This window comes from Schistocerca cancellata, chromosome 7 (assembly GCF_023864275.1).
Source record: "Schistocerca cancellata isolate TAMUIC-IGC-003103 chromosome 7, iqSchCanc2.1, whole genome shotgun sequence".
NCBI classification, from domain to species: Eukaryota; Metazoa; Arthropoda; class Insecta; order Orthoptera; family Acrididae; genus Schistocerca; species Schistocerca cancellata.
Genome location: NC_064632.1, coordinates 75,085,852 through 75,112,968, shown reverse-complemented (window position 1 = coordinate 75,112,968; position 27,117 = coordinate 75,085,852). Strand labels below are relative to the sequence as shown.

Genomic DNA, 27,117 nt, shown 5'->3' with positions numbered 1-27,117 from the left:
CCGTTCGCCCTTACGTCCCAAACCCTACGCGTTGTTATCGGTGTCAGCGGTTCAATCACACCAGCCAGTCCTGTTCCAATCCGGCCAAATGTGTTACGTGTGGCAAGGATGCCCATGAGGGTGCTTGTCCACCTCCATCCCCTCGCTGCATCAACTGTATGGGTGACCACGCTGCTTCCTGTCGAGATTGCCCTGTTTTTAAGGACGAAAAGCTCATCCAGGAAATCAGAGTGAAGGAAAAGGTGTCTACCTTTGCTGCTCGAAAATTATTCGCCAGTCGACAGCCCACCGTGCCTCAGACAGGAAAATACAGCACTGTCCTTGCTTCTCCTCGGCCAACAAAGGAGGCGGCCACGCAGACTTGCGACCTCACCTTTAGTGCCACGGTCGTCAGATCGGCCAGCGCAAAGATCGCCCATTCAACCTCACCACTTTCGCCTGCCCACTCTATGGCTCACCCTTCATCGGGTTCTGCTAAATCTCGAGCCCAAAAGTCCGACACCAAGACTTTGAAAAAAGAGCATACTCGTGAAGATTTTTTATGTACCCCAACTTCACAACCATCGGATCCTCCTTCATCTAAACATCATAATTCCAAGAATGCTACAAAGAAACCCAGTTCATCTTCTTCTCCGCCAAGGCGTGTTCCATCTACAGCACCACCTGGCGGAAATCGCCCTCGGCCATCTTCTGTGTCGCCAAGGCGCACTGCTGGCGGCCGATCAACCGGCCGATCGCTGGTGGCAGGAGCCGCTCCTGAACAACCTATGGATCAAGATCTTCTGCCTTCGGCTGAATGCCATTCCATGCTGTCGGTCGCAAGCTCTGAGCAGTCGTTGAGTTGACAGCAACCTTGGTCACATTCCTCCATTTTCTGTTCATCCCATGTCCATTATCCACTGGAATATCCGCGGCATTCGAGCCAATCGGGATGAATTGTCGATCCTCTTACGATCCTACTCGCCGGTCATCTTCTGTCTTCAGGAAACAAAGCTGCATCCCCATGACCGCTTTGTTCTCCCTCATTTTCAGTCCGTCCGATATGATCTCACCTCTGTTGAAGGCACTCCAGCCCATGGAGGACTCATGATTCTTCTCCATGATACTCTCCATTATCACCCAATTCACTTAAACACTTCCTTCCAAGCTGTCACCGTCCGTCTTTCTCTTTCTGGATACACGTTCTCTCTTTGTACTGTATACATTCCATCGTCCACACCAATGACCCGAGCTGATCTCCTTCATCTTCTTGGTCAGCTTCCACCCCCCTATTTGCTGGTTGGGGACTTCAATGCCCACCACCTGCTTTGGGGATCTCCACATCCTTGTCCACGTGGCTCACTATTGCTAGACGTCTTCCACCAAGTGGATCTAGTTTGCCTCAACACTGGGGTCCTTACATTTTTGTCTGCCTCCACCACCAATTTATCTCATTTGGACCTTGCGGTCGGTACTGTTCCGCTAGCTCGGCGCTTCGAATGGTTCGCCCTTGATGACACACACTCGAGTGACCACTTTCCATGTGTCCTCAGACTGCAGCCTCAACTGCCTTGTATGCGCCCGCGACGCTGGAAGTTTGCCCAAGCCGATTGGACACTTTTTTCGTCTCTAGCGACATTCGATGACCGTCACTTTCCCAGCGTCGATGATAAGGTCACACATATTACCGACGTTATTCTTATAGCTGCTGAACGTTCAATACCACGCACCTCCGAATTGCCCCGGCGCCCCCCAGTTCCTTGGTGGAACGAGGCATGCCGTGACGCAATACGTGAGCGGCGACGTGCTCTTCGCGTTTTCCGCCACCATCCTACTTTGGCCAACTGTATCCGCTATAAGCAGTTCCGTGCGCGATGCCGTCGTGTCATCTGCGATAGCAAGAAGGCAAGCTGGAAATTCTTTATTATCTCATTTAACACCTTCACTCCCTCCTCGGAAGTTTGGAGTCGGCTTCGACGGTTCTCAGGCGCGCCTAGTTTCTCCCCGGTCTCTGGGCTCACTGTCGCGCATGATACCTTAGTGGACCCCGTCGCAATTTCTAACTCACTGAGTCAGCACTTTGCTGAGATTTTGAGCTCTTCCAATTACCCGCCAGCGTTTCTCCCGAAGAAACGTGCAGCGGAAGTGCGACCTCTTGCTTTCTCCTCTCCAAATCGCTAAAGCTACAATACTGTTTTCTCCATGCGGGAACTCCAACATGCACTCTCTTCTTCTCGCTCCTCCGCCCCAGGACCGGATGGTATCCACGTCCAAATAATGCTGCATTTATCAACACATAGTCTGCGTTACCTCCTTCGCCTTTATAATCGAATTTGGAACGACAGTACTTTTCCCAGACGATGGCGGGAAGCTATCGTCGTTCCTGTTCCGAAACCTGGAAAGGACAAACATCTCCCCTCTAGCTATCGCCCCATTTCTCTCACGAGTAGTGTCTGTAAGGTTTTGGAGCGTATGGTGAATTACCGTTTAGCTTGGTGGCTGGAATCCCGCAGTCTTTTAACACCTGCCCAATGCGGATTCCGAAAGCATCGTTCTGCAGTTGACCATCTTGTTGCTCTCTCCACTTACATCATGAACAATTTTCTTCGGAAACGCCAAACAGTAGCAATATTTTTTGATCTGGAGAGAGCATACGGTACCTGTTGGAGGACAGGCATCCTCCTCTTGGGGCTTTCGAGGTCGGCTGCCCCTTTTTCTTCGCGAATTTATGGCAGAGCGCATATTTAGGGTGCGGGTGAACACTACTCTCTCCCGTACTTTCTCCCAAGAAAACGGGGTACCCCAGAGCTCAGTGCTGAGTGTTGTACCGTTTGCCATTGCCATAAATCCAATTATGGATTGTCTCCTTCCTGATGTCTCGGGCTCCCTCTTTGTGGACGATTTTGCGATCTACTATAGCTCTCAGCGGACCAGCCTTCTTGAAAGACGTCTTAAAGGATGTCTCGATCGCCTCCACTCTTGGAGCGTCGAAACCGGCTTCCGTTTTTCTCCCAGTAAGACCGTTTGTGTTAATTTTTGGCGACGTAAGGAGTTTCTTCCACCCTCCTTACATCTAGGACCTATCAACCTTCCGTTTTCAGACGTCGCTAAATTCTTGGGTCTTATGTTTGACAGAAAACTATGCTGGCCCTCCCACATTTTGTATCTTTCGGCTCGCTGTCTGCGATCCCTCAACACCCTCCGTGTCCTGAATGGTACCTCTTAGGGAGCGGACCGAGTGGTCCTTCTCCGCCTCTATCGCGCCTTAGTGCGCTTGAAATTGGACTATGGAAGCATAGTCTACTCCTCTGCTCGGCCGTCTATTCTTCGGCGTCTCGACTCTATCCACCACCGTGGATTACGTTTAGTGCCTGGAGTTTTTTACACCAGCCCTGTGGAAAGCCTTTATGCTGAGACTGCTGAACCTCCGCTGTCCAATAGGCGAGCAGTCCTTCTGAGTCGTTATGCTAGCCATCTGTCTTCCATGCCTGCTAATCCAGCCCATGACATTTTTTTCGACGCCTCCTTTGATGTAGGGTATGCAGGCCGCTCGTCCTCCCTACTACCACCGGGAGTCCGCTTCCGTCAACTGCTCCGTTCTCTTTCCTTCCGCTTTCCTAAAACCTTCTTGACAACTTGGGGTACAGCACCGCCTTGGCTCCGTCCCCGGATCTTCCTGCTCAGTGACCTTTGTCGATTTCCCAAGGATGGTACCCCTTCACTTGTTTATCGTCGGGCATTTGCTGCTCTATGTGCACAAATGACGGAAGCCACATTTATTTACACCGATGGCTCGAAAACATCGTTAGGTGTAGGGAGTGCCTATGTTGTTGGCGACACCCTAAATCACTTTCGGCTTCCCGACCAGTGTTCGGTCTATACTGCGGAGCTTTACGCTGTTCTCCAGGCTGTCCACTACATCCACCGCCATCAGCGGATACAGTACGTTATCTGCTCAGATTCTCTCAGCTCTCTCCTCAGTCTCCAAGCTCTTTACCCTGTGCACCCTCTGGTCCACCGGATCCACGACTGTCTGCGCTTGCTCCGCCTGGGGGGCGTCTCGGTGGCGTTCCTCTGGCTCCCGGGACACGTTGGTATCTGCGGAAATGAGGCGGCCGATATTGCGGCCAAGGCAGCAGTCTCTCTTCTCCGGCCAGCTATTCAATCGATTCCCGTCGCCGATCTACGGAGCGTTTTATGTCGTCGTGTTACTCTTTTATGACACGCGCATTGGTCGACACTTCCCCAAAATAAATTGCGGGACGTGAAAACTCTTCCTTGTGCTTGGACCTCTTCCTCCGGAACGCGTCGTCGGGAGGAGGTAATTTTAACTAGACTCCGGATAGGGCACTGTCTTTTTAGCCATCGACATCTTTTAAGCCGCGATCCTCCCCCACTCTGTCCCCACTGCTCTCAGCTGTGGACGGTAAGACACCTATTAATTGAGTGCCCCTATTTTAATCCGTTACGCGCCCGTCTACAGCTGTCGCCTGATTTATCGTCAATTTTAGCACATGTCACGCGCTCGGCCGATCGCGTTCTAGAGTTCATTCGTGCCAGTGAAATGACGTCAGTCATTTGAAGCTTTTTTTGGGACAGCCAACCCCTTTCTGTAGTGGATTTTTCAGCCTTCCTTCTGCTTTTAGTTTCTCCAATTTTATGACTTTCGTTCCCATTGCTGCTGGTTTCCGTTTTCGGTTTTTTCCTGCTTCATAAGTCACAGACCGGGCGCTAATAACCATAACAGTTTTGCGCCCTAAAACAAAAAAAAATGCAGAGTTGGAAGATGCCCATTTGATGTATGGATTAGCACGGAGCAATAGCCGTGGCGTGGTACGTTTGTATCGAGACAAGTTTCCATAACGAAGGTGTCCCGACAGGAAGACGGTCGAAGCAATTGATCGGCGTCTTATGGAGCACGGAACATTCCAGCCTATGACTCGCGACGGGGGAAGACCTAGGACGACGAGGACACCTGCAATGGACGAGGCAATTCTTCGTGCAGTTAACGATAACCCTAATGTCAGCGTCAGAGAAGTTGCTGCTGTACAAGGTAACGTTGACCACGTGACTGTGTGGAGAGTGCTACGGGAGAACCAGTTGTTTCCGTACCATGTACAGCGTGTGCAGGCACTATCAGCAGCTGATTGGCCTACACGGGTACACTTCTGCGAATGGTTCATCCAACAATGTATCAATCCTCATTTCAGTGCAAATGTTGTCTTTACAGATGAGGCTTCATTCCAACGTGATCAAATTGTAAATTTTCACAATCAACATGTGTGGGTTGAGGAGAATCCGCACGCAATTATGCAATCACGTTATCAACACAGATTTTCTGTGAACGTTTGGCAGGATTTGTTGGTAATGTCTTGATTGGGCCCCATGTCCTTCCACCTACGCTCAATGGAGCACGTTATCATGATTTCATACGGGATACTCTACCTGTGATGCTAGAACATGTGCCTTTGCAAGTACGACACAACATGCACGATGGAGCTCCTGCACATTTCAGTCGAAGTGTTCGTACGCTTCTCAACAACAGATTCGGTGACCGATGGATTGGTAGAGGCGGAAAAAATTCCATGGCGTCCACGCTCTCCTGACCTCAACCCTCTTGACTTCCATTTATTGCGGCACTTGAAAGCTCTTGTCTACGCAACCCCGGTACCAAATGTAGAGACTCTTCGTGCTCGTATTGTGGACGGCTGTGATACAATACACCATTCTCCAGGGCTGCATCAGCTCATCTGGGATTCCATGCGATGGAGGGTGGATGCATGTATCCTCGCTAAAGGAGGACATCTTGAAAATTTCCTGTAACAAAGTGAAGTCACGCTGGTACGTTCTGTTGCTGTGTGTTTCCATTCCATGATTAATGTGATTGGAAGAGAAGTAATAAAATGAGCTCTGACACGGAAAGTAAGCGTTTCCGGACACATGTCCACATAACATATTTTCTTTCTCTGTGTGTGAGGAATGTTTCCTGAAAGTTTGGCCGTACCTTTTTGTAACACCCTGTAGAAGAGCGACAGAGACGAAATGGGAATCATTGTAGCGAATGGGGAAATCCTGTGAAATAAGCGAGTTTGACAAATCTCAAATGTTGCTTGGCTCCTGCCATCGAACATCTCGAAGCAGTGAAGCTGGTCGACTCGTTGCCTGCTGCTGTCACGATCATCTACGCAAAGTCGTTGAAGAACTGTTAAACGACGCTGCAGTCTGGAACCGCAAGACCGCTACGGTCGCAGGTTCGAATCCTGCCTCGGGCATGGATGTTTGTGATGCCCTTAGGTTAGTTAGGTTTAACTAGTTCTAAGTTCTAGGGGACTAATGACCTCAGCAGTTGAGCCCCATAGTGCTCAGAGCCATTTGAACCATTTGTTAAACGACGAGTTCCTGACAATGTGTTGGACGCCTACGCATCGCCACGTGCTTGCTAGCTTGCTAGCTAAGTAAAGCAGTACAGGCGGAGATCTGTGATAGATCCGACAATGTTGCTTGTTCAGGCAGCCACAGATGTTTCAGGAGCATGTTGTTCAACGCACATAGTGGTACTCAAGTTTCTTGTTGCGCCAGGTGTATGATCGAATGCCAACACGCCGTCGTCCAGGCGACGACCTCTCCAAACATGCAACGCGCAGTGGACGCAGACTGGTGGAAGTAGTATAATGCAGTGGCAGAGATTCCACTGGGCGCGTGGTAGTAGTCGAAGGAGCCGAGACAGATCTGGACTACGTAAAAATTATGTGGGCCACCTGCATCCTATCCCGCTTGATGTCTTTCCCGATGAAGATGTCGTTTCTCACGAGTCAATGTGACAAGGGCAGGTACAATGCGTGGTAGTAAACGATGACCGACTGCGTCCTCTAACCAGAAAGTCCTTCCAGCTGATCGGATCTAGATAATCCGCGGTAATTGAATTAAGTGATATGCTTGACAACGATGGAAGAAAAGAACTTTTGCTGTTACTAAAACGCTAAAAATGCTTTTCTTGTATTATTTAGTAAGTTTACACTATTCATCTTCACTATTTCGCACGTACTTTTCGCGTCTGACTTAGAAATTCGTTACTTAACATCAAATCTTTTCGTGACAGGAGTATGTATTTCATCTCATTCAAGAGAACAAATACAGCATGTTTTAAGACGAATTACACCTGAATATGGACCCACAAGGTCCGAAATGCATCGAGTACTGAATGAAGCACGAAGAATTGTGACTCAAGGCGTTCTTTCATTCATACCTCGAGTTTATTGAGTACAGTCACGTTTGGAGCTGGAAAATATGGATAAAATTAAACATGATAATTGTGTTTATAGCTGCCGTCCGTACGAGCTGCATATATGCGAAACTGAGCAGGGGCGCCTGGCAGAGTTTTCGCTCTCTTTAAACCAGTTAGCCAAACAGAAGTGTCTGCTACACAGAAGATGGTACGAGTGGTTTGCACAGAGCCAGGTGGCGCATTGGCTAGCACACTGGACTCGCATTCGGGAGGACGACGGTTCAATCCCGATTCCGGCCATCCTGATTTAGGTTTTCCGTGATTTCCCAAAATCGCTCCAGGAAAATGCCGGGATGGTTCCTTTGAAAGGGCACTGCCGGTTTCCTTCCCCGTCCTTCCCTAATCCGATGAGACCGATGACCTCGCTGTCTGGTCTCCTCCCCCACACAATCCAATCCAACTAGTGGTTTGCTCGGACAGCTTAACGCAGAATTGAGGCGAGCATCGCAGAGATGTCTTGTTGCTGTGGCGTATGGCCAGCAAGATGAGTCAGCAGCAACGGACAGTGCCGCAGCGTGAACGAGATGGCCGAAGACCGGCAGGTGTTTGTCCAGATCAGTGTGCTGGGGAAAGCCCAATGCTTGCGCACGTGGCGGAAGAGGTCCCGAGGGAGATGGATGAATGCCAAGACGACCTGGCGAATGACAGTGCTATACTGAAATGTGTGTGTTGGGGTTTATGGGAGCTCAACATCGAGGTAATCAGCGCCCTATACTGAAATCATCATGTATTCACTAAACCAGTAAAATCTGCAAACCGCTGAACTACAGAAAATATATAAACATCATTGAAATAGGTGAAAACCTTAAAACACAATAACATTTTCATGATCTTTGTATGATGTAGTGTTTATAAGTGATTATAGTTTAAATGTTTATTTGTTTGTAACAAAGTAATTGTAATTTGCTGACATATTATTAATATATATGACACACGCCAAATGGTAGCTCGTAACTTAAGCTACAGCATGAGCAAACAGTTTTGCGACATGCACTAAACTACATTGTTAGTGGAAGTATTAATAATATTTATTTCAGATGCTGAAAAACGATGAACTCCCACATATAAACTATCAGTTAGCTTCATCATGTAGACAAGTCAGTAACAACTTACATAAGTAGTAGATGCTAAGTTTTGTAAATATTAAGGAATGTGGTTTAAATTACCTCCTGCCGCGATGGCAGAGTAGAATAGCGAATGGCACTTAGCTGAGTTCTGTAACTTCCTCTCAGAAAATATTCAAACTAATACACTAAAATTATAAGCTGTAGATATGTGACAAGATGCAGATATGCACGTATTTATGAGTATGTTCGTTAAATATGTGTAATGTACACAAATCAATGTAAATGAAAGTTATTTTGATAAGGTGGCCAGACTGAAGTGGTTGGTTATGCGACCCATTTCTGGATGAGCAGAACACAGCATGCCTCGTGATCTTTGCATCCATCTCCCGTGGGACCTCCCCCGCCATGTGCGCTGCGCTGGTATTGGGCTTTTCCCAGCACCATGATCTGGCCATACACCTGCCGGCCTTTGGCCTTCTCGTTCACGCTGCGGCACCATCCATTCCTGCTGACTCATCTTGCCTGCCATGCGCCACAGCAACAAGACAGCTCTGCACTGCTCGCCTCGATTCTGCGTTAAGCTGTCGGAGCAAACCGCTCGTACCATCTTGTGTGTAGCAGACACTTCTGTTTGGCTAACTGCATTAAAGAGAGCGGAATCTCTGCCAGGCGCCCTTAGTCTGTTTCACGCTTATGCAGGTCGCACGGACGGCAGGTATAAACATAATTATCACGGATTATTTGGTCGTCTAGTAAAGTGTACTGAAACTTCGCGGTATAGCCGTACTACGGGCTTAACGCGATTCCTAAGTGACCGCTTGGAAATACTGCACGAGTGAGGAACAGTACTGATAGGAGCTAGTGAATTATGCTAGTCCTTTAGTGAGTTTATCAAAACTACTGCGATTATTGCAAATTATTATCACTACACTACTGGCCATTAAAATTGATACACCAAGGCGGAATGCAGATGATGAACCGGTATTCATTGGACAAATATATTATACTATAACTAACATGTTATTACACTGTCACGCAATTTCGGTGTATAGATCCTGAGAAATCAGTGCGCACAACAACCACCTCTGGCCCTAATGACGACCTTGATACGCCTGGGCATTGAGTCAAACAGAGCTTGGATGGCGTGTACAGGTACAGCTGCCCATGCAGCTTCAAAACGATACCACAGATCATCAAGAGTAGTCACTGGTATATTGTGACGAGCCAGTTGCTCGGCCACCATTGACCAGACGTTTTCAATTGGTAAGAGATCTGGAGAATATGCTGGCCAGGGCAGAGCAATCGAACATTTTATGTATCCAGAATGGCCAGTACAGGACCTGCAACATGCGGTCGTGCATTATCCTGCTGAAATGTAGGGTTTCGCAGGGATCGAATGAACGGTAGAACCAGGAGTCGTAACACATATGTAAAGTAACGCCCACTGTTCGAAGTGCCGTCAGTGCGAATAAGAGGTGATCGAGACGTGTAACCAATGGCTCCCCATACCATCACGCCGGGTGATACGCCAGCATGGCTTCCAATGTGCGTTCACCGCAATTTCGCACAAAAACGGATGCGACCATCATGATGCTGTAAACACAACCAGGATTCATTCGAAAAAATGACGTTTTGCCATTCGTGCACCCAGGTTCGTCCTTGAGTACACCATCGCAGGCGCTCTTGTCTGTGATGCAGCGCCAAGGGTAACCGCAGCCATGGTCTCAGAGCTGATAGTCCATGCTGCTGCAAACGTCGTCAAACTGTTCGTGCACATGGTTGTCGTCTTGCAAACATCCCTGTCTGTTGACTCAGGGATCGAGACGTGGCTGCACGATCCGTTACAGCCATGCGGATAAGATGCGTGTCATCTCGAGTGCTAGTGATACGAGGCCGTTGGGTTCCAGCAGGGTGTTCCGTATTACTCTCCTGAACCCACGGATTCCTTATTCTGCTAACAGTCATTGGATCTCGATCAACGCGAGTGGCAATGTCGCGATACGGTAATCGCAACAGCGATAGGCTACAATCCGACCTTTATCAAAGTCGGAAACGTGATGGTACACATTTCTCCTCCTTACGCGTAGCATCACCACAACGTTTCACCAGGCAACGCCGGTCAACTGCTGTTTGTGTATGAGAAATCGGTAGGAAACTTTCCTCATGACAGCACGCTGTAGGTGTCACCATCTTGTGTGAATGCTGTGAAAAGCTAATCATTTGCATATCACAGCATCTTGTTCCTGTCAGTTAAATTTAGCGTCTGTGGCACGTCATCTTTGTGGTGTAGCAATTTTAATGGCCAGTAGTGTATGTTTCATGTGCTACCAGTTGTGAGACTAGTTAGCGTTTGGAATTATCGTAAGTTCTTTTTGCCTGCCTGATTTGTTCGGCTCCGTCTATAGATTTTTTAAAGTAGTTGCTGTAAATTCATGTACAATCATATGGTCACCTTTTCTTATTTCTTCCGTAGTCTTTCATTGGTAATAAATTACAAACTGAATTTGCATCATTAATCTTCGAGATCGAGAACCTCATTTAATTTTATCTGTTTTATTTCAAATGTATTTTGATAAACCTACACTTAATCATATTAATATTTCCCTAACTAATAAGCTAAACCGCATCACTGTTCAATCGTTAATCGGTCAGACGGCAGCAGTACATAGACGGACTCGTGGTTACCCTCGAGCCAGAATTAATGTACCTGCTTGTCCAAGCAATGCATATTGCTGTTGATCGGACCTCAGTGATGATGCAGCGGTTTATTCATCCGAAAAAACAGCGGAGTGATGTGGCACCTAGGTTTCCAATCAGAGACTGGTCTTTGGCGATCATAAACTATTCCGTGTGACACCTTAATTGTTCTTCTAAAGCACTGATTGAAACGCCCGTTTAATCCGCTGGGCAGAACAGGCAATAGGATTGGGGAAAGGGCCAAGGGTTGAGGTCATTTTCTGCTTCTAATTGTCATTTATTGCAAATTAGTAACTCTTTCACTGCTGAAGACCTCCAACAAGAATCTTAAAAAGTTAAAAATCCAATTAAGATAGCAATAAAATAATTCGAAAACAACATACGCAAGGTCACAATTAATTTCCAAAATTTTAGAATATATTCCCATAGACCTTTAAAGACAGAAGGCCAGCATGATTAACAACAAAAAATCTTAAAAGTCGACAAGATAAAATTCCTGTTAAGATAGCAATAAAGTAATTTAAAGAAACGACATATGCAAGTTGCAATACCAATGGCTGAGGGCCACAATCAAACTCCAAAATTTCAAAATATATTACCATAATTATTAAAGGCAGAAGGCAGCAGTGTTTAAGCTTGAAAGATAAATTTAAAAATTAATTTGCAAAATTTTAAGAAACAAACAATAACCATAAGCCTAAAATTTAAAATAGCTGACAACAGATAATTAAACACCGGCGGCACTCACAAGGCCTCCAGGGAGGTCGGTCTGCCCTCGTTCACGTTGGTGAGACAGGTGGTGAGCTCAACTATACTTGACCCGTCGGAACCCAACCAGGGGGCAGCCACGGACAAACCGACACAACAACTTGCTTCCAGTCAATCAGTACATGAGAACCCCAACCGGCAATGTTACAATCGTGATAATCCACAATGGAGTACATATTAGCTGTCAAAATTACACACCACGTTGGACAGCGACAACAGGTGAGCAAAGGACGCTGCCTGAAATTACGTTAGTGGCCAGAGCAGGTAACCGGAACACTAATGGCCACGAGGCAGAAAATTCCGCTGCTACGCTTGAATCTGTAACACGGTAATAGTTAACTTCACTCAAAAGAACACTACCTGAATTTTGTTAATTTCACCGCATGGCGGCTAATTCTCAGCAGTAGAACCACTCGGTGTTGCTCACCGGAAAACCTCCCCAACAGCAAACCACCGGAGTGAACCACTAAAACATGAATAGACGTGGCTTGGGTAGTGGAAACCACTACTCAACTTTAACGTCCTGAGTCGGTGGACCACGAAGCTCGTAGCGATCGGACAGCTCAACACACGCTCCGACACCGTGCAGGGGGTGCCAGCGGCCCCAGACGACTGCACCATGCGGAGAACTTCCCTCGTCCTTAACAACCGACACTCACTCCAGACCCCCTTACCGGAAACTATATGCACAAACCAAAGATGGTACACGGCGCAAATATCGATACACATCACTCCTGCCACACGTAGAAGGAAGAAGAACCACGACGTAACCGCGACAAGGGCGGGAAACAAAACACAGATATGCAGCGAATTTCACGAAAACGCATAGTTGGAAAAGAGCACGGCTAACTGATCGTGAAACGTTTTGCTCACGAGCCGATATGGAGCGGAACCTGTAACCTCCCCCACACTTACCGACCTTAATGACAGTGAAAAATTAAACCGCGTGTTCCTAATGGAAATTTGGAGAAAGCAATCGTCACCGAGGTTAATTTGTCGGTAAAGAGGGAGGAAAGGGTTACATCTAAATGGAAAGAAAAATGCTAATGAAACTGGTGGAAATTAATTTTGAATAAGGGGTAAAGTTAATAAAGAAAGTAAATGTGCGGCCGTTACGTTAACGATCAACTAGCGGTAATTAGATATTTGAGATTTGGGGGGAATTACGGTCGCCAGTCCTAAGGACAATTACTATAGTAACTGAAAAAGAAAGATTATTACACATATTATTAGCACTAGAAGCGTGGCAGCTGAAGGTTGACAAGTGTAGTGTGAAAACTGAAAGCTTGTCAGAAGTAATAAATTTCGCTACACTCTGACTTAATTTAGCAAAAGAATTAACAAAACCGGAAAATCGAAGTTAATTTAGTGACTGAAGTTAATAGTGAGCTTTCTTTCTGAAGCACATCGAAATTCAGTAAAATACGGTTGGTCTTGGACTATCTCAACAATCATTTCAAAAGCTACTTGAATCTACGCAATTTAGAAATAAGGGATTTAATTTGAACTTGAATTAAATGATTCTGAACAATTAACAGTAGTAAAATTTAGTACGTACCAAGCTGAGCTGCAGTCACAGGTAAGCTAAAATACGGTAACAAAAGTCGCACTCTTGATTTGTGCTTGTGTAATCTGAATATTGTAGCCAGCTATGAATACCTTAACTGACTTTGAAATTAAAGCAGTGAAATAGAATAATCTTGCTTTAATGCTGGCATTTGAATTTCAACGACACTCGGGTTCATCCCAAAAAAAGGAAGGGACCCTGCTTGGTAATGCAATTGGGACAATGAGCAACAAAGGTTCATGCTAAGTTGCTGTAATTTTGATGCAACGATTTTAAAAGTTTGAAAAGCTGAGGTCTGCCATACAGTTCTAAAACTTTACGTGCCTCCAGTCTTCCTTGTTGGTTGATTGAAGGTTTGAAGCCGTCGATCGAGGAGGTGGCGACAGTCACTCATTGTCGGCCGTCGCTGTTGCAGAAGCTGGATGTTGGCGCGCCTTCTTCTCGACACGGTCACCAGACGAAACGGGCTCTTGATGTGCGCCAGCTAATGCTTCCCGTCTGCGACACCATGTCAGAAACTATCATCGTAAGTCGAGCGCAATTACATGCTGCCAAACCCCGAAAGCGCAGCAACTCATGTGAGCTTCACACAACACACCTGCTCCACTCGCTACTCCAGCCAGACTTACTCTGCCCGCGCTCCACGCGACAGAGCTAACACTACCAAAGATCCTAAACACTCTGGTTCTCCACATGACCTACCGACGTATTCGTTCGATAACATAGTTTTCCCTAGGCAAGACCCAGCGTAAAAATACAAATAATAATTACAAAACAACCAATTATACATCGACATAAGTGCATAAATATATATATATACAAACAGTAAAACAATTACAATATATAAAGAGACAGAAATGTCATATCTTGAGGTAACAAAACAAGGTAAAACAATTATAGTACAATAGATGGAAATAGAAGGATATGCATTTCCGGCGTTACACGTGCCCCACATTGTCTGAGGATGTTCGTGTAACCTAAACACTCAGAAAATGTCCCAAAAAAGAAACAGCGGAAATGCATATGCTCAAAACATCAACAAAATTTAGCATTCGTCTAATTAACCGTAAACCAATTTTTAGACGATAATAAATGAGTGGAGACACTCCTAATCTTATTCCACTCTGTCATCTTGCACAAAATAAAACAGGTTGACAACATATTAAAATTCATAGAAAATATAGAAAATGGTTTAGCTATTCCAAAATCGTCAAAATCCATAACACTATCAAGAAATGGAATACTATTTACAAAAGTAATCAGAGTACATGGTCATAAAAACAGGTAGTTCAAAATACGCAAATTAATTATTAATTACATAGAATACACATTTTATATAACCTTTTCATATTTATTACTCTCGCCATGAGAGTCCACTTGACACTAAACAAGAAAAAAATATTCAGCAGATAAAAGAAAACATAAATATTGACAGCAGAATTCTTTCACATCAGCAGTCCGGAAGAAAAACAACTCCGCCTTCCGTACTCGCAAGTACAAAGAATGCCGACAGCGGCACAAGAGCCGACAGCGGCTCCGCCTCGCCACTTTCGTTGCGCCCGTCTGTGCGGCACGCTTGATCTTACTCGCCTGTGTAACGGCATTTGCAGAACGTCCGTTTCACTGAATTCTTTAGGAAAAACTCACTCCCGAGTAATCTCAAGGAGTCCCTTAATACTATCACAGTGGATAACTCAACACTGTCCATCATCACACGCATGTACTAGCCTGAAACTTAAAACAGCGTCTAAGTACATCGGCAATGACTAATAAAAACACACATTCATGAAATATTACAGAAAGTTACAAAATCATATTTACATTCCTTAATCTACTGTGACTCAGCTGAAAACTTAAACTAGCAGCTTGGATTTTTCAGATGATTACTAATGAGTTACTCTTAAATCATTTAGTCAAAAGCATCGTAACATGGCACATCCTTAAATCTTACACTCTATATTTACATAACTGTACAAATTACCCATTGTGTGGTATTAATCGATCCTAGTTTGGTACAATTTAAAGTCTACAATATTCCGTATACCTAATCGTTTTCCAGAGCTTGGATACTCTAAGCAATAAGCATTTGTGTGAGGTATACCAATGACTTTATATGGTCCATTATAAACAAACTTAAATTTAGAGATTTCATTGTCTATCTCGCTCGATTTCTCATGAGCTTTTACAAGTACTAAGTCTCCGATTGGAAACTTAGCAAAACGCACTTTAGCGTCATGACGACGTATGCGATCATCGGCTTTTAGCTTCATTACTTCTCGCAAACGATCTTTTTTCACACCAATACTAATGTCAATCCGTGGAGGGAATTTGATTATCTCTTCCAATTCACTTTCTACACTTTTGTCAAAGCCGAGATTCTTCACATTACAGTAGTTCAGATTCATACCTACGTCAATACCATCCGGCCAGTTAACAATGTGTATAGGCTGGTATTGCCTATGCACACCGTCTCCTGCCTCGTCAAAACTAACTACTATTGTTTTATCTTGTGACGTACATGTCAAAGTTTTGCTTTCGCAATTAATCACTGCACGGTACTTTAATAGCCAATCTAACCCGATAATTACTTCCGTAGTTAAGTCTGGCACGACGAAAAACTCTTGTTCAAATCGTGCCCCACATATCTCGAAGTTGACAAAAATCTGTTTTGTGACCGGTTTACTGGCCTTCCCAGTAGCACCGATAATTTTCACTCCTGTTACTGGCATAACTACGATGCCAGGTCTGTCTTTCAGTAACTCAAATATTTTCCCAGATACAGCACTCAATTCTGCACCGGTGTCAATCAACACGTTTAGTTGTAGGTCGTGCATATTAACAGACACTACTATCTGTCTACACTTGTCTTCGACTGTTTCTTTATTTTCCCACAGTAAATCCTCGTCTATATCCAGGTCATTCCAGAAAAAACCATCCGGCTTTGATCCTAAAGCCGGCTTATCTGGCAGCCTTTTCAGCCTCTGTTCACATACCGTTTTAATTTCAACACGTTTATCCTGAGCCTTAGTCTGTAGCTTCGCCTCCAGTACCGAAACCTTTTCCTGTAACTCGTCAACTAGTGAGTGTTGCTTTGCTATCAATTCACTAATTGTCACCTTCGTTGATTCCTCTTTAGTCAGATTGATCTCATCTGCCAATCTACCGGGATAAATGTGCCCAGTAGTATCTGCAATTACTTCCTCTAGATCTGCGCAACCCACACTGTTATCGTCTGACCGTATAATGTCAGCTCTAACCTCATACACGCTGTAATCTATGTGCTTTTCTACCAATCGTGTCCGCCTATCACTAAAATTTTCGTAATCTTTCTCCTTAATACTCTCGCAATGTTTAAACTGGAGTTTTGCGTCAGATGGGTCGGACACTTCTAACACTATAACTTTCGGTAAAGTCTGCCGGTCAGGGCCAGAACTTTCCGTTACTGCTTCAACATCCAACTCCTGCGGGTTCGACACGACGAATCTTGGTCGTGCTCCCCATTAACATCAACTATTTCTGGTAAAGTCTGCCGGTTAGGGCCAGATCTTTCTATCACTTCACAAACACTATCTTCCTGCGGGACGAGACGCGGCAAATCCTGCACGCGCTCCCCATAAACACTTCTCCCATGCAGACCCCTATAATCTCTTAGTTCGTCGTATAAGCGACCGAACTGCCTTAACCAGACCTCATACCTCTCTGCATCCCCTCGCTCGATGACGGACGTTTTATCCGACATCTGATCTTCTATCAACACTTGCGAATCATTCTTAAACTCAATCTCCACTTCCGCTGTGGGTGTTACAGCTGCCACTTTATAATCGATTTCCGGAATACTATCTAAATTGTTCTCACTGACAGTGAATGTATTTTCTACTGCCGTGTATACAGCTGATCTACTACTTGTGGGCGCACTCCTTTCTCTTAACACTGGCACACTCTCCCGCCGTTGATTATTCCATACGGAATTTTCATAACGGCGACACCTGGGTTTTCTCTTGTTATTGGGCCTCCAAAATTTCTCCACGCCCGGTCGGCCCCTCACCGGCGCGGCTAATGGTTTCCCAGTCTCGTCCCAGCAGATACGCTCCCCAGATGCTGCTGAGGCGGCTGATCACACCCTCTGGCGTTATTACTATTCTGTGAAGCCCGTATCACGTTAGTATGATACTGGTTTCCGTCATTCCTGTTATTATTTGCATTGTACCGATTGTTATTACGGTCCGAACCATTATTGTTATTGCTGCCATGGTTGCGGTATGCATTATTCCCATGGTTATCGTTGTTGTGATTGCTGTGGTACCCGTTGTTGTTACCACAGCCTCTACCACTGTCGCGATTATTGCGCCAATTGTCCTCGTCCTCCACTCTTTCCAGGAAATCATTTATTGTCCTGTAATTGCTCCCTACGTAGCGTTTTGTATCATCTGGAAGCTTCTTGTAGAGTTCCCAGGCTATTTCGGATTCCGTGCGGCGATCACGCAAATATTCCAACTTGCGGATCCAGCCCTCACAAAACTCCTTCATCGAACCGCGCGAATTCGCATCGAAAGGCCTCGATACGACAAATTCGTTGCTCTGACCAGTATTCAGCCAGAAACAAATTTTTAAATTCGTCAAAAGTCAGGTTCGTAATGTTGAGGTTTAAGCCCCAACGCTTGGCATCACCAGCCAACACATCAATAATCGCATTAATTTTTCTCTCATTAGTCCATGATCTGGGTAAAACTCTTTCACAATTCTTAATGAAATCCGTCGTGTATATACCGCCTTTTTTCAAGGGGTCGAACCGCTCCTCTTTCGTCAACAATTCCGAACTATGTGCATAGATTGGCACATAGCTCTGTTTTTCGTCAAGTTTCTTTTCTAATTCCGACACTCTCGTAATTACTTGGCAAGTGGTTGTCGCAAGCGTTTCTACTTCCCTTTTTTTCTCTTCGCAGGTATTAGCCTGCTTCGTCACTTTGGTATCTACTTCGGATACTAAACCCTTTAAAGTTTCCACCTTCTTTTGATCCTCTTTTTTTACTGATTGAATTTGTTCCGTCACCTTATTCTCGATGATCGGAGCAACTGATTCTCCTACACTTTTCTCGATTCTGCTAATTTCGGAATAAAAACGAGTATTTATGCTCGCAATTTCCGCCTGAACGCCTACCATTTCCTGTTTAAGATTACCGATTTCGGTATTAATTACAATATCTTCTTTGATTTTATCAACTTTTGTGTTAACAACTCCAACATTGTTGTTAACAACGTTAATAACTTTGTTCTGATTGTCTAGCATCCGTTCAATTTTTTCGGACTGAGCTTCTTGCTTGACAGCCTGAGCTTCTTGCTTGGCAGCCTGAGCTTCTTGCTTGGCAGCCTGAGCTTCTTGCTTGGCCGATTGACTCTTGATCTCGTTAATCAAATCATTCAATAAATCAGTTAAATTCCCGGAAACTACCGGTTTTACTTCCGTAGCGGCTTCCTCTTTAATTGTCCCCCCATATTCGTCATCAAGGGATTTAGATTTGATTTTCACTTCCAATTCCGAAACATTTTCTATGGTTTGGAATTCCTTTTCTGCTCTTTGTTGCGTTTCGGCGGTCGCGTCTTTCATGCTAGCCGCCTGCCCCTGAACAATGGGTACCGCGGTGCGCGTTTCCCACTGTTCGACCGATTGTTCCGTATCCAAGTCTACAAAATTTTGGCAATTGTTGCCTTCACTCATTTTAATAATTTTCAATATAAATGCCAAATCTCAAATATAATTAGGATTACTCCCACTACTTATTCTCGCTGACGTAACGGCTTGTACGTAACCAGTACTTTGTTACGAGATTTGCACAATGAAGAATTCGTGTCCAGAACAACCTCAAATCCGAAGATGGTCCTGTCACCAGGTCGCCACTTGTAACCTCCCCCTCACTTACCGAACTTAATGACAGTGAAAAATTAAACTGCGTGTACCTAATGGAAATTTGGGAAAAGCAATCGTCACTGAGGTTAATTTGTCGGTAAAGAGGGAGGAAAGGGTTACATCTAAATGAAAGGAAAAATGCTAATGAAACTGGTGGAAATTAATTTTGAATAAGGGGTAAAGTTAATAAAGAAAAAAAACTGTGCGGCCATTACGTTAACAATTAACTAGCGGTAATTAGATATTTGAGATTTGGGGGAAATTACGGTCGCCAGTCCTAAGGACAATTCCTATAGTAACTGAAAAAGAAAGATTATTACACATATAATTAGCACTAGAAGCGTGGCAGCTGAAGGTTGACAAGTGTAGTGTGAAAACTGAAAGCTTGTCAGAAGTAATAAATTTCGCTACACTCTGACTTAATTTAGCAAAAGAATTAATAAAACCGGAAAATCGAAGTTAATTTTGTGACTGAAGTTAATAGTGAGCTTTCTTTCTGAAGCACATCGAAATTCAGTAAAATACGGTTAGTCTTGGACTATCTCAACAATCATTTCAAAAGCTACTTGAATCTACGCAATTTAGAAATAAGGGATTTAACTTTGAACTTGAATTAAATGATTCTGAACAATTAACAGTAGTAAAATTTAGTACGTACCAAGCTGAGCTGCAGTCACAGGTAAGCTAAAATACGGTAACAAAAGTCGCACTCTTGATTTGTGCTTGTGTAATCTGAATATTGTAGCCAGCTATGAATACCTTAACTGACTTTGAAATTAAAGCAGTGAAATAGAATAATCTTGCTTTAATGCTGGCATTTGAATTTCAACGACACTCGGGTTCATCCCAAAAAAAGGAAGGGACCCTGCTTGGTAATGCAATTGGGACAATGAGCAACAAAGGTTCATGCTAAGTTGCTGTAATTTTGATGCAACGATTTTAAAAGTTTGAAAAGCTGAGGTCTGCCATACAGTTCTAAAACTTTACGTGCCTCCGGTCTTCCTTGTTGGTTGACTGAAGGTTTGAAGCCGTCGATCGAGGAGGTGGCGACAGTCACTCATTGTCGGCCGTCGCTGTTGAAGAAGCTGGACGTTGGCGCGCCTTCTTCTCGACACGGTCACCAGACGAAACGGGCTATTGATGTGCGCCAGCTAATGCTTCCCGTCCGCGACACCATGTCAGAAACTATCATCGTAAGTCGAGCGCAATTACATGCTGCCAAACCCCGAAAGCGCGGCAACTCACGGGAGCTTCACACAACACACCTGCTCCACTCGCTACTCCAGCCAGACTCACTCTGCCCGCGCTCCACGCGACAGAGCTAACACTACCAAAGATCCTAAACACTCTGGTTCTCCACACGACCTATCGATGTATTCGTTCGATAACATAGTTTTCCTTAGGCAAGACCCAGCGTAAAAATACAAATAATATTTACAAAACAACCAATTATACATCGACATAAGTGCATAAATATATATATACAAACAGTAAAACAATTACAATATATAAAGAGTCAGAAATGTCATTTCTTGAGGTAACAAAACAAGGAAAAAAAAATTATAGTACAATAGATGGAAATAGGAGGATATGCATTTCCGACGTTACAAACCTCTGGTCGTATATGCTCCGATCTGAATGAAAATTGCTCACCTACATAAATTAGAATGTTGAGAGCCACCGACAGATTTGCTGTAGTAAACGCTGATAGTTAAAAGTCGGCAGTCTTTGTAACACATAGGGTCAACTGTTCTCTGTTTCAGATTGCCGAAAACCTCAAAGTTGTGACATTGCAGATACCTGAGAAAGTGTTGGCCGTGTGAGTGGATGATAAATTGATTTGATAACAGTAATTTTTATTATATTTAAATGGATTATGTGCTCTGAGTCACGATCACAAATGTTTGTAAAATGTGTGAATGTTACTTCCCAGAAGTCACTGCTTTGTATTACAACAGAGTCAACTTAGTTTCATATTGCTTGCTACAAATACACTGAAAGAACATAAATCATGAGGTACCTCCTAAGCAGTGTCGGACTTCTTTTCCCCGGTGTAGTTCAGCGACTCGACGTGGCATCGACTCAGTAAGCCGTTGGAAATCCCCTGCAGAAATATTAAGTCATGCTTCGTCTATAGCAGTCCATAATTGCCGAAGTGTTGCTGGTGCAGGATTTTGTGCACGGAGTGGCATTTCTACTTGTAACCTCCCTCCCACTTATCGACCTTAATGACACTAAAAATTAAACCGCGTGTACCTAATGGAAATTTGGGAAAAGCAATCGTCACCGAAGTTAATTTGTCGGTAAAGAGGGAGGAAAGGGTTACATCTAAATGAAAGGAAAAATGCAAATGAAACTGGTGGAAATTAATTTTGAAAAGGGGTAAAGTTAATAAAGAAAGTAAATGTGCGGCCGTTACGTTAACAATTAACTAGCGGTAATTAGATATTTGAGATTTGGGTGAAATTACGGTCGGCAGTCCTAAGGACAATTACTATAGTAACTGAAAAAGAAAGGTTATTACACATATAATTAGCACTAGAAGCGTGGCAACTGAAGGTTGACACGTGTAGTGTGAAAAGTGAAAGTTTGTCAGAAGTAATAAATTTCGCTAAACTCTGACTTAATGTAGCAAAAGAATTAATAAAACCGGAAAATCGAAAGTTAATTTAGTGACTGAAGTTAATAGCGAGCTATCTTTCTGAAGCACACCGAAATTCAGTAAAATACGGTTAGTCTTGGACTACCTCAACAATCATTTTAAAAGCTACTTGAATCTACGCAATTTAGAAAGAAGAGATTTAACTTTGAACTTGAATTAAATGATTCTGAACAATTAACAATAGTAAAATTTAGTACGTACCAAGCTGATCTGCAGTCACAGGTAAGCTAAAATACGGTAACAAAACTCGCACTCTTAATTTTTGACTGTGTAATCTAAATATTGTAGCCAGCTATGAATACCTTAACTGAACTTTGAATTTAAAGCAGTGAAATCGAATGATGATTTGAATTTCAACGACACTCGGGTTCATTCCGGAAAAGGAAGGGACCCTGCTTGGTAATGGAATTGGGACAATGAGCAACAAACGTTAATGCTATGTTGCTGTAATTTTGTGATGCAACAATTTTAAAAGTTTGAAAAGCTGAGGTCTGCCATACAGTTCTAAAACTTTACGTGCTTCCAGTCTTCCTTGTTAGCTGATTGAAGGTTTGAAGCCGTCGATCGAGGAGGTGGCGACGTTCACTCATTGTTGGCCGTCGCTGTTGCAGAAGCTGGATGTTGGCGCGCCTTCTTCTCGGCACGGTCACCAGGCGAAACGGGCTCTTGATGGGCGCCAGCTAATGCTTCCCGTCCGCGACACCGTGTCAGAAACTGCTCCACTGCGGCACCTCAGCCAGACTCCCTCTCTGCTCAGCCCGCGCTCCACGCGCCAGAGTTAACACTACCAAAGATCCTACACACTTTGATTCTTCACACGACCTATCGATGTAATCGTTCGATAGCAGTTTTCCCTAGGCAAGACCCAGCGTAAAAATACGAATAATATTTACGAAACAAACCAATTATACATCGACATAATGCATATATATATATATATATATATATATATATATATATATATATACATATATATATATATATATATATATATATATATAGTAAAACAATTACAATATACGAAGACACAGGAATGTTATATATTCAGGTAACAAAAATAGGAAAACAAATTTATAGTACAATAAATGGAAATAGGAGGATATGCATTTCCGGCGTTACAGACTTATAACACTCCTGTCTGCTACTGCTATACCATAACCTCAAAGTTGGAAGGAGGTCGTGAAATAAAACTATCTTGTTAAAGCAGTTACGGTATAAAGCAACAGAGCAGTGTTACCCTCTGAGAGGAATTTTGTTATGTTGACCGTGTAGTACCTAACGGAGGGGGCTTATCGGAAATCAAAGTCAGGATTACGTAAATATTCGAACAGTAACAAACAATATTTTTGCCTAGCTATACTGTTTAAAGACTAAGGAAAACGGTCGCCAGCCTGATCAGGCAAGAGAAAGATTAACGTTCTCGTTTAAGAAAGTAGGTATGCGTAACTTAAACGGACAAACACAACCTAGACTTGGCCACACGCGAGTGCAATGAACTCTGACACCTGCATATGTTAACGTTAAGGTTGGAACAAACAGCTAGAGCAGCACAAACTATTCGGAAAAATATAACAGATACAGAAACACTCTATTACTTTCAGGAATTGTTCAAACTGAATGGTGTTTGTAACATTACTATTAACATTCACTGCAGGATCATAAAATGGACATAGGTTAAGTCTCTCTCAGTTAAATACTTTACTATCTGAAATGGAAGTTAATTGGAATCCACTAACAGGTAGCTTCTCACTATCTTTTGAATAAAGAAATTATGATTTTCATAAATAGTGGTCTTCCCATTACTTGTTACCTAGCGTTACCATAATAGACAAACGGTGGATCCTGTTATACTATTAATATGCACTACCAATACACAAGAGAGAGACAAACACTTATCAAACGAGTATATAACCTTCCATAAATGGAATTCACGACTTTTACCACAGTGAGGCACAATGTTGACAAATTTGCAAGGTACTGACTCACCTTCTGCGATTTACAGCAAGCAGCGATGTGATCATTTACTAAGAAAAACTTTATAAGCCTCAGTCTTAAGAACTTTTAATTTTGAAGTTGGCAACAAGACTGTAATAAGCAGTTGTAATAGGAAAATTATTTTCAGTGAGCATCATTTACTTTAACTCACTTTCTTGCCACATTAACTTTAACTTTCTTTTTACTACGTTCAAGAGGCATTAATTAGCAAAACACTGGTTTTTAATGTTCTTTCAGTAGGGACACTCGGTAATCACTTTAGTTCAAACGGAGAGGAACCTGAGAGGTGTTATGATAAGGAAAAATTAAGGTAGGTACATAAATTCAGTTATAAGTTACCTTATATTTGTGCACACTAAATCACCCAATAAACTGATCCTTCACTGTAAATTATTATAGTATTCCTGTACAGTGATTGCGCAATGTGGTGGCAAGTGCACGTTGGTAGGCGGATTTGCTGACAGAATTGCTGGACTCTGGCCCTTCTTGGTGACGATGATGAATACCAATTCCAGAATCGTTCCAGCTATTTATCCATCCATCCGAGTCACTGGACAGTGGCAGAAAAAGCCTCTCTCGGAACCAGCACAATACGCAACATTTACATGGCAGTGCGCAGTTTGGTAGCTCGTCCCCGACTGACTCTTGGTTCCACCTTTTCTACCTAGGCCAACCACAATTTGCGCGCGCTACACAGTTCCGTTCCCGAGGGGAATCACACTATCCCTTACACACAAGATAACTAAGAATTCTAAGTGAAGGTCAGCAGTTTACATAACAGCAGTCAAACATTTTAAACAAAACATATCGTTTGCACATATAGGTAGTTCTGAACAAAATTATTTGAACTAATTCCAAATATATATACGGTAAGTTTTGTCTCCCTCCAATTGAGCCAAAGAATTTAAATGACAGATATACTACATTGCATAGAATCAAATCATGACATCAAAGTATTGACAAAGAAAAGAGTATACAATTTTATGTTATCGATTCAAACAAACAATATTTACAGAAGCTCAACGATGTAACATTAAATAAAACAAAAGCAAAATAAATCAGTAGAGTATTAGAGCTATGGTGTTACAACCATGTCGGTGTGGCCCTAGACGACTCCTATAAATGTTCTATAGGACTCATGCTAGGCGATCCGGGTGGTCAGATCATCGGCTCGAATTGTCCAACATGTTTCTCAAACCAGTCGTGAACAATTGCGGCCTGGTGAGAACGCAAATTCGTCCGTTGAATGGCTGCAGATGATCTCGAAGTAGCCGAACATAACCATTTTCAGTCAATGATTGGTTCAGTAGGATCAGAGGACCCAGTCCATTCTATGTGAACACAGCCCACACCATTATGGAGACGCCACGAGCTTCCACGGTGCCTTATTGAAAACATGGGTCCATAACCTCGGGGGTCTTCGCCAGACTCGAGCCTTAACCATCAGTTCTTACCAACCGGAATCGGGGCACATCTGAGTAGGCCACAGTTTTAGGGTCCAACCAATATGGTCACGAACACAGGAGGGGCGCTGTAGGGGATGTCGTGCTGTTAGAAAAAGCAGTTACGTCGGTCGTCTGCCGTCTGGTAGCATTGACACCTGAATCCAAACGCCGCTGGTCTCGTCATTAAATGAAGGCCGTCGGCCACTGTGTTGTCCGTGGTGAGAGGTAATGCCTGAAATTTGGTGTTGGGCCAGGTTGGGTTGTTTGGGGGAGGAGACCAGACAGAGAGGTCATCGATTTCACTGGATTAGGGCAGAATGGGGAAGGAAGCTGACCGTGGCCTTTCAAAGGAACCATCCCGGCATTTGCCTGGAGCGATTTAGGGAAATCACGGAAAACCGAAATCAGGATGACCGGACGCGGGATTGAACCGTCGTCCTCCCGAATGCGAGTCCAGTGTGGTAGCCACTGCGAAACCTCGCTCGGTAAATCTGGTGTCTTTGGCACACTTTAGACCTCGAAATATTGAGTTATCTAACGATTTCCGAAATGGAATGTCCCATTTGTCTAGCTCCAGCTATCTTTCAGCGTCCACAGTCTGTTGATTCCCGTCGCGCGGCCATAATCACTTCGGAAACCTTTTCACATCAATCACCTCAGATTAAATGTCCGCCCCCGGTAGCTGAATGTACAGCGTAACGGTTTGTCAGTCCTCTGGGCCCGGGTTCGGTTCCCGGCTGGATCGGAGAATTTTCTCCGCCCAGGGACCGGGTGTTGTCCTGTCATCATCATCATCCTATCATCCTCACATACTACAGGTCGCCGAAGTGGCGTCAAATTGAAAGACCGGCAAACGGCAAACGGTAAACAGTCTGACCGATGGGGGACCCTAGCCATACGATTAAATAAATGAAAACCTAAGAATAAATGATAGCTACGCCAATGCACTGCCCCATTACACCTCGTGAACAAGATCTATATGTTCATACCGGCATACCATGACTTTTTGTCACCTCAGTGTTCGTACCACACTTATAGATGATGGTCTGTATAATGCAGATTCACTAAACGTTACGAGCCGCGCACGCCCATGAGTTGTCAGTACTGGAAGACTAACATTAAGATATTCCCCCTCTCATATCCTCTAATCTTGCAGTGGCCGTGCTACTTACCGTCAAAGTAAACGGCCAACTATACTAAGCTCACGGCCGAGTTCACCAACGACAAGTAAAATTAAAACACGTATCACAATATTACTTAATGTATATTTTTCTGTTGTTCAGGTGCCTTGTCCAACGCGCGACAGCGGCTTGTGGTGGCGAAACGGGCTGCCTGCTCACTCAGGAATACGGCAGCGCGACAGAGTTTCGTCCGCTGTCGCCGCTGTTTCCCACGGGGCGGCCCAGATGCAGCTGCGGCGCCAGAGGCAGTGGGAAAATTTTGGAAATTTGTGGTAAAGTCTTATGGGACCAAACTACTGAGGTCATCGGTCCCTAAGCTTACACATTACTTAATCAAACTTAAACTAACTTACTCTAAGGACGGCACACACACACCCATGCCCGAGGGAGGATTCGAACCACCGACGGGGGCAGCCGCACGGACCGTGACAAGGCGCTTAGACCGCGTGGCTACCCCACGCGGCAGCACCAGTGGGATGGAGAGAAGCGCGGCCTAGTTGAATCTGCCTTTGAACTACTTAGATATTTCACTACAAGAAGAAAATGACACGATAATATCATCGTGG

The 27,117-nt window shown here is 44.1% G+C and overlaps 1 pseudogene; it reads left to right on the top strand.

Moving 5' to 3' along the window:
* Positions 1-26,827, top strand: part of LOC126092650 (probable cytosolic iron-sulfur protein assembly protein Ciao1) — a 91,883-nt pseudogene extending 65,056 nt beyond the window's left edge.
* The last annotated feature ends 290 nt before the right edge of the window (positions 26,828-27,117 follow it).